The sequence below is a fragment of the Pinus tabuliformis genome, chromosome X, assembly GCF_031772625.1.
Source record: "Pinus tabuliformis cultivar Carrire ecotype Pingquan chromosome X, CPIR1, whole genome shotgun sequence".
NCBI classification, from domain to species: Eukaryota; Viridiplantae; Streptophyta; class Pinopsida; order Pinales; family Pinaceae; genus Pinus; species Pinus tabuliformis.
In genome coordinates, this window is record NC_142308.1 from 550440694 (window position 1) to 550449659 (window position 8966).

An 8966-nucleotide genomic window follows, 5' to 3' on the forward strand; every position below is an offset into this window, starting at 1 on the left:
CAGTTAGAACACTGTATCAACGCTGTTTTCAGTTAGAACGCTGTATCAGTTTTTCCGCACCGATGACAACCAAACTCCCACGTTGTTCAGCAATCCAAAATACGCACTAACGCTCCGGCATAGTAGATGTATATATTTGTACACAACAAGGACACAGCTGTATTCCCCACATATCCACACAGGTTTTATAACACCATCTCCATGCAGGTGTATTATATATCCATCTCCACACAGCACCAGCAATCAATTAATGCTCCACGCGGTGTTTTACTTATATGTCTGTTCGTTGGCCGATAAGTTCAGGCGTTAATGACCGAGTTACTCCACGTTTAACGCTGCAACCAAAAATTTTGTTTTATATATATATAGCACGTGGTTATTTATATACAGTCAGTGCAATTTAAGAGATTAAAATGTAATCCCTCAGCAGTGCGCTTAATGTTCAACCATCGCCAGCACCCTCATGCATTCACACGCAGGTATACAACTTCTCGTGGCATCAATCAACCTGATACGCCCCTCCAACATGCTCTGATACCAATTGTTGGAGTTTACAGCTAAAACCAAAGACAAACAACAGCAGATCACATCACAAAATAGACATAGGGTTTAACGTGGTTCACCCAACCATTCTGGGCTACGTCCACCAAACATAGGCATCGGCGATCTTTTATTAATCAAATAGGAGATTACATAATGAATCAAATCCACATAAACTCTCACCACACCAAACTATCCGTATGGATACCTATTTTATAGCAAGGAGAATCTAACTGCCTCTCACATCAAATTTAGGATGCATTAATTCTCTCCCAATAACCTGGAGCCAATCCAGCAACAGATTTCTATTGTTGTCACACACTGGGATTTTTGCCTATTTCATCTAAAACAGAAAATCTCAACACTCCGATATCTCTCCGCGCTGTCCTTTTTGGTGGGGGAAATCGACGGTTAGATCGGTTCGAGGTAGTTTGGGCGGACGCAAGTTGGTTTAATCTTTGCGAGTCATTGATGGGAGGTATGGCGGACTTTGACCTTGTGTCAACTTGTAATCGCAGGGACAATTTGATCGGTTAGCTTGTCCTTTAGTTTGTTCAGTGGGTCACATCCTTGTTAGTACGATCTCATCGGTTTCGTAGGCCTTGAGGTTTTCAGGCCTTTTGTACTTATTGTAACTTTACTTTTGGGTTATTGAAATAGAAGGACAGTCTCTTGCTTCAGCAAAAAAAAAATCAACAAATATGATGCAATAAGAGTGTCTTATATTCATGTTGATGTTGAATTGTTGAGCTAGGGCTTCCTGTTGTATTGATACAATTTGCAAATAAAAGAATAGGGCTAAGGATACTGATATTGTAAAGGATAGAATATTAACTATTGGCATAATGATGTTGATGCCTACTGCTAGGTTTTGATAGCAACATCTATTTGTTTTCCACACCAGAGTTTGTATTTGGATTTTTTTTTGTAGGAGTATGATGTTTATCAAAGAGAGTTGGTTTTCTTGTTGACGACCTTGGGACAGTATTGTAGTCTGAAAAAGTAAACATGGTGTCTTGATGTTATTTATTTTGATATTAAGAGCAAATGGATATAGTCTGAAAATTATGAAACATGGTCCACTATGGTGAACTGAAGGTTGGAACCTTCAAGGAAAGTTGTGGCTTGCTGAGAAGGGTGGAAGGGTGGTGCAAGGTGGAGAGTGGAGTCTTCTCTAGATTGGAGTATGAGAACACTTCAAGGTGGTGCTAAGGCAGGTTGGAGCTTGTGTAGGATGTTGGAACATCCTTTTAGTAGAAGCTGATAAACTAGGGTGTTGGAGCATCCTTTCAATCGAAGCTCATAAAACCAAGGCATTGGAGCATCCTTCTAGTTGGAGCTGGTAAATCATGGTGTTGGAACATCCTTCCAGTTGGAGCTGGTAAATCAGGGAGTTGGATCTTCCTTCAGGTTGGATCATGTAAAGAAAGAGGTTGGAGCCTCCTTCAGTTGATTTTGAAAATCTTGGAAGTTGGAGCTTCCTATTGATGTAAATTTTAAAGACTTATATTAAGAAGTTTTTGGTGGTTTTTCTCCTGGAAGGGTTTCCACCTAAAATCTCTTGTGAACTATCTTAAACATTGTGCATTATTGAATGGTGTTGCTAATTTATGTTTTAATTTAATGATAATGATAATTAATGCTTTGTGAAGTTAAAATTAACTAATTGAAGAGAAATATTGATTCAACCCCCTCAGTATTTCCAACAGTTGAGACCCTTGGCAGTTGTAGCATTGTTACTGGAACAGTGAGGGCCATCAACGTGATCAAATTTAAAATGATTTGAAGTGATACAATTTGGTGTATCTACTCCATTTCACTATGTTGAATATACTCAAAATATACACTCACTAATGTCATCTAATCCATTTTTCAAAATTGTTACAAAATAATGAATAATTACTTCAAATTTTATCACTTGAAAGGATAAGCATACTATGCGGATTAGATAACTTAATCCTGTCATCCAATCCTAAAGCAACCAAACTAGAATGAATGTTTTTCATTGCAAGCACTAAAGAAAAGTCCAATGTCCCATCACTATTTGTAAGGACCTCATTCACTATGGTCATAATTTTTTTAAAGGTTGTATTGTAGTAAGGAAATATCCTTTCAGCTACCCAAGCTTGGCATGCAGTTGGGCTTTCACTTATCCTCTACACTTTCTCATTTTCAAAACTTGCCATGACTATAATGTCAGTGTTGGTAAATTATTTTAGCATAGAGGGTTCTAATTTGTATATTTTGACTTTATTGACAATGGTGTTTCCAAGCAACTTGACCACCTACTTTAGTGATGGAAAATTATTCCCTTCCATTCCTTAGCTTACATCCATTCTAGGGTTTGGTTGTGGTGATTGCTCCAGTTTGTTTTCCCCTACAACGTACAATCCCAAATAATATACAAACATGACCCACACTAACCCCATGTTTGGCCTCAATGGATGCATGAACCATTCAATTTTAAAAACCCACATTAACACAACCATTGATGCTTCAGAAGACAAAGAATATATATATATATATATATATATATATATATATATATGTATATATATATATATATATATATATATATGTATATATATATATATAGACACACACACACACACACACACACACACACACACACACACACACACACACACACATATATATATATATAGACATATATACATATATACATATATAATGAGGTTTGAATATTAATATGATAAGGCTTGTTTGATAAGGTTTTAGGAAAACATATTGGTGAAAATGTCCATTCCTTTCTAATGGAGATTGAAATTAAGATTTTTGGCTTTTGATGCAGAAATACTTGCATAATCGATGAATATACATCATGTCGTAATGTAGTAGGCTTCTACCCTTGCAATTCTCAATATACTATACAAAAGTATGTAAATGGCCCAATTTTTGCATGGTATGTTCTTTACTTTGAATTCTTCTGTATCATGTACTTCACAAATAACAATTTAATTTGTGACATTAAGTGCCATTAGCCATCAAAGGGTTTGAATTCTTCCCTATGCCTTCAATTTGGTCTTCTAGAGTGAATTCAAATTTACAATTACAAAGATTAAGATAGGATTTGAGTTGTATGTGTGTTTTCATGCTTTGTGAAGTTTTTATATTTCCCAACAACAAACAATAAAATAGAAGGTGGGAAATAATCACTAGTTGTTTGTATGTCGTTGCAATTTTGGTAAGAACATAGTATTTAGTGTTGGAGACACTCTTAATGCTAGAACTTTTTCTATGTAAAAATACCATAAAATATCTGGCCTTGGTTGCAAATAATGACATAGATTTTGTTGAATTCAATGTCCAAGTAGACTAAGTTTCTCATATTTTGGCATAAGTTATGAGTTTTATGCTTGTTTCCTTCTCGAATCTTGGAGATTTTCTTTCTTTATAAAATGTTTAAGTATGCTTTTGTCTTTGTTTTTCATAAGTTCTAACGTTTATTTATTTTTTTCCAGGGTACTAAATATGACCCTGTTGTCATCTTCCATGATGACTATATTATAATAGATGACAAGATAATTTGTCTTCTATATTTTTATTTCATATTTCATTGAAAGTGTATTTTGTTCCAAAGTCTAATGATCCAAAAATGAATACGATCTAAAACTAGAGATTAAAGCGTTGAAGGTTTCGTTCCTATATAGGTTCATCCATCTAATATGCTTAGGGACCTTATAGGACCATGGGGTCTCCACTTCGTTAACCTGTGTCATAGCACCTAAGTTCATAGAATATTAAATAATACCTTTAATCTCACTAGATATTGATAAAATCCTACCCAAATCCTTGTGTTGAACCCTCCTCCAATTACATCTTTAGAAAATGTAATCTTATTGTTACTAAATATCCCCTAATTTTACTGAATACCCATTTTTATATACCAAACACTTATAAAAACCCCTCTCCCCCAATACCTACAATATATTGACTCTATTTTTCACAATTTTAAAATCCCTTTTATGAATGAACATGGTAAGATATTAGTCAATAAGGTGAAGCCCTCATGTTTGGGACTTGACCAACTATCTTTTTCTTTGCAACAAGACCATTCTAACTTTCCTTCTTATGATCTATGTATTATGGATTTCATAATGCAAGGTGCATTGGACAACTAGGATTCAACACACTTTCTTTTCCATTAAACCATTCTAACTTTTGTGATGATTTGTTTGTTTCAGGGATTACAAAATACAACACACATTAGAGACCTCACTCTTTAAGAATATATTTCCATGGGATTCCAAGCTGATGGGATGGAGGTAAGACTCAGTGGAGATTCTTGGATGAAATTTAGTTTCTTGCGATATTCAATGTGTGATAATTGTTTCCTCCTTGTTACTTAGATCCAAATCCCCCTCATTTGAACATCCAATGATGGTAGTATTTGTGAATATATTGTGAATGTGCAAAACCACATATGTATGTACGCTTAAAGATGCATTCACGGACATTCCTCTCCATGTGGGACATAAAATATAGGTGAATTTTGATGATGAAATTGAGGATTCTAAATTATATCATCAACATATTATTGGTATTGTTCTCAAGGTAGAATGATTGATCTTTTCTTGATTGCATGGATACAAAAATACTTTGGGGATCTACTTGTATTCTCTTTAATTTATTATTTTAAACAGATAATCATTTTAGGAAGTGGAAATGTATGGACAAGGCATAAAAATTTTCTATTCCAATTTACACCTATATGTAGTTGATTTATTGTATAATATGAAGACCAAGTACCTGATGTACACCTTTGGTAAATTTTATTTGTCCCATTCATTCCAATTGTACTCATGTTAGGGGCAAGGTTATCATTTACATGAGCTTTGAGAATGGTAACTTATCTAAGGATACCTTAATTAAGACCCTTGATTGGCTCAGTGAGGCATAACCCCTTATTGAAAGGAAAGGGTGATACCATAATTGAGAAGAAAAGGTCCAACTTTTCTAGCTAGGGAAGGGTTAACCCTAACTTGAGTAGAGGTTACACCTCGCCTGTGTTACAAGGGTTGGTATTTGTTTTACCTCCTAGTTAGTCCTAGCCTTAGCTAAAGATCATGGATTTGAAAGTGTGCATGTTTATTCTTCCATTGATGAACCTGTTCATGTTCTAATTGTCCCCATATGTGTTGGCTGATAATATCCTGTAATTATTTAATATCAAGTACTCTTTTCAATATATGAAGGTGCTCATGTTTAGAAGGATGAAATAAGGAATTCAATCAAAAGTGTAGCATATATTTTCCTAAAATGTATGTCTTGTTTGATTTCATTCAATGATTTTAGTTTCTTGATTTGTTCAAATTTAGTTGTGAAGATTTGGAAACAAGCTTATCAATTCTCAATATTATGTACCATGGATAGTTCTCTTGATACCGTAATTTCTAAACATGGGGCTAAGCTTATCTTGATATAAGTATGGGAAAAATTAATAAAATCTATCATATGGTTTTGAATAGAGGATGGTACTAAAACAACTGGTACTAAGTGAAAATGCACATAATACTTATAAATTTATGAAACTTATGAAGCTTGCAGCTTCTGACAAAAATATCATATTAGAGGAGAGTTTCATGTCAAGAAAAATTATGTGTGACATTTGAATAGATGGTTTGAAGGTTTCATACTGATAATTAGTATTTTTTTGAATAGTTAAATGGATTAATGGGAGATTTGTTCAAAGAAAACTATTTTGTTTTCAATATACAATCACCGATTTTTAGTGATAACTTCTTAATGTTTGTTAATCATAAATCTATACCTATTATGTGCATTTTCACTTGGTATTAGTTATTTGGGTATTTTCCTCTATTAAATACCTCGTGACATAGTTTGTGAACCCACCCCTACTTATATCAAGATAAGCTCAACCCCATGTTTAGTGATTATGTTATCAAGAGAAATATCAATGATGTAGAATATTTCTCATAAGTTGAGCTTGGGAGTCACAATGGATCAATTATAATATACGAAATTTCATAATGGATATTTAATGGTTATGTTATCAAGAGAAATTTCCATGGTGTAGACTATTGCTCATAAGTTAAGCTTGGATAGCCACAATGGATAAATTATGATACACATAATTTCATAATAGATATTTAGTAATTATGTTATGAAGAGAAATATCTATGGCGTAGAATATTGCTCAAAAGTTGAGCTTGGGGAGCCATAATGGATCAATTGTGATATACACAATTTCAAAATGGATATTTAGGGTTAATTTGGGGATATTGCAATTTTAACATTTTTTGGTTTGTTTATTCTTCCATTGATGAGTCAATTTATGTTTTGATTGTCCCCATATGTGTTGGCTTATCACATCCTAGATTTCTTTGATGTCACATACTCTTTTTAATAGATAGAGGTACTCATGAATATAATGATGAAAGAAGAAATTCAATTGAAAGTGTGGTGAAAATGTTGAAGATAACTTACAAAGACCTGCTCCAAGAAACAATAAAGCATGACTTGCAATCAAAGATAGGGGATGCTGAAAACAAGGGAGTAGAGACATTTGATGGTTTGAATTCTATTAGGAGTAGAGTGAAGTGTAAACGGTAAAGGGTGGTGACATGACTAATTTCATGTTGACCTACTCATTGTTGTAGCTGAGATGGATGGTGAAGAAGAAAACAGAGACGAGAAATGGAGGGGCCCAAGGGAAACAATTCAGGGGTGTTAAATTGTTGGAGAATAAAAAAATTTGATAGACATGAAAGTCAAAACATAGAATAAATGAACTACTCCATTTAATTGTAAGTAAATTGTTTTGTATGTTAATGATTTTTATCATTTAATGAGGTTAATTTGGTTTATCGGATCTTAATAAAAATCATGAGGAATTAATTGATTGACTTTAAAATTTTATTTTTATAGTTACAAATATTAATGTGTATCTTTCTTAAATTTCCATAGTTAATGAGTTAATAAGTTAGGAAGGTTGGTATTGATACAAATGTTTTGAAATTGAGATTTAATGAGGGAATATGGAAGACATTTTAAGAGAAAGTGTTTTTCATCCTTCACCTTCTTAGTATCACAAAGATGACTATTTTTTTTTTAATTCTATTGCATCTAGGAATTATCCAATGCCCTTTGACTATGGAGCTCAATAGAGTTTGTTCTTATTTTAATAATGTTTCTTTCTTCTTAATGCTAAGTATAATCAAAAGATACTTTTAATCTTTTAAATTAGGGTTAATGATCTCTTTGTAATATATTACTTTTTTCTTAACATCTAATTATTTATTGTACCACAAATTTTCCTTAAATTTATATATAATGGTATTTTTAATGGCATTAATATTATGTAAAGTGACTTTCTCCTCAATTCTTCAATGATGTATCCAAGACTTGGTATCTTTCTACCAATGTCTCTTAACTTGCAAATGACTTTACCTAGAGCTTTAAGAAATATTAGGAAACCTCTTGTCTTTAGTATCTGTTGCCTTGTGCATGTAGAATAAGTACCTCATCATAGCCACACTCTTAATGGGGAAAGACCAATTTTAGGGCACATTTATTTTAATTTTAATATTATAAATTGGAAAATTCCTATGGATTTTTTCAATTCATCCATGATTATGTAAAGATGTTGTAGCCCCAAATTTCACATGCATATAAGATAACAGGAGTTGTGAAAGCCTAAATAAAAGGTTCATTTTTCTTACAATGGGATTTCCACTATCTATTAATCATTTTCTCAATGTTATAGTTCTAATTGAGCTTGTGATGAAGGTCAACTCTAAGATATTTGTATGAAGTAACTTCCTCTAAATTGTTATTGTCATTCACAAAATTAGTGTAGAAATCCTACTTTTAGATTTGATTATCATAAACTTTATTGATGATGATGATAACAACATCCACTAAGATGAATATGGTCTAATGGACCATAAGAAGGAAATAGATTACTAAAAATTCTTTATAATTTTATTTCTAAGCTTGAAAAGCATTAAGGGAAGTATTCCAAGATCACCATAATTTTGTTGAGCTAAAAGATCAAGAAGGTTGATAATGTGGCAAATATTTTGAAATTTAGATCTAATTTGAGTATACATTGGATAATCTAAGAGAAGTTATTTTTTTCTTCAACCCTCTCAGTTTCATAAAGGTGATAGACTCTTTCTTCCCATGACATAGTGGAATTGACCAACACCAAGTTTCATTTTGTAGATCATGAGAAGTTGCTTTTATTTAGTGATGTTTATTTTCTTGATCTTTATGCTAGTCAAGATAGAGAAAATTTTGATTTTCGAGATTTGGATTAATCATTTCCTTATAATATCCTAATTTCCATTTACCTTATAACTCTTTATCACCCCACAATTTCTTTTTAAATTTTGATATAATAATATTTTTAATATTATCTTTATTTTACACAACATTGATTT

General features: G+C 32.7%; 1 pseudogene; it reads left to right on the plus strand.

Annotated features, from left to right (window-relative positions):
* Positions 1 to 4727: 4727 nt before the first annotated feature.
* Positions 4728 to 7134, plus strand: LOC149141183 (glycerophosphodiester phosphodiesterase GDPD2-like; annotated as a pseudogene).
* Positions 7135 to 8966: the final 1832 nt, after the last annotated feature.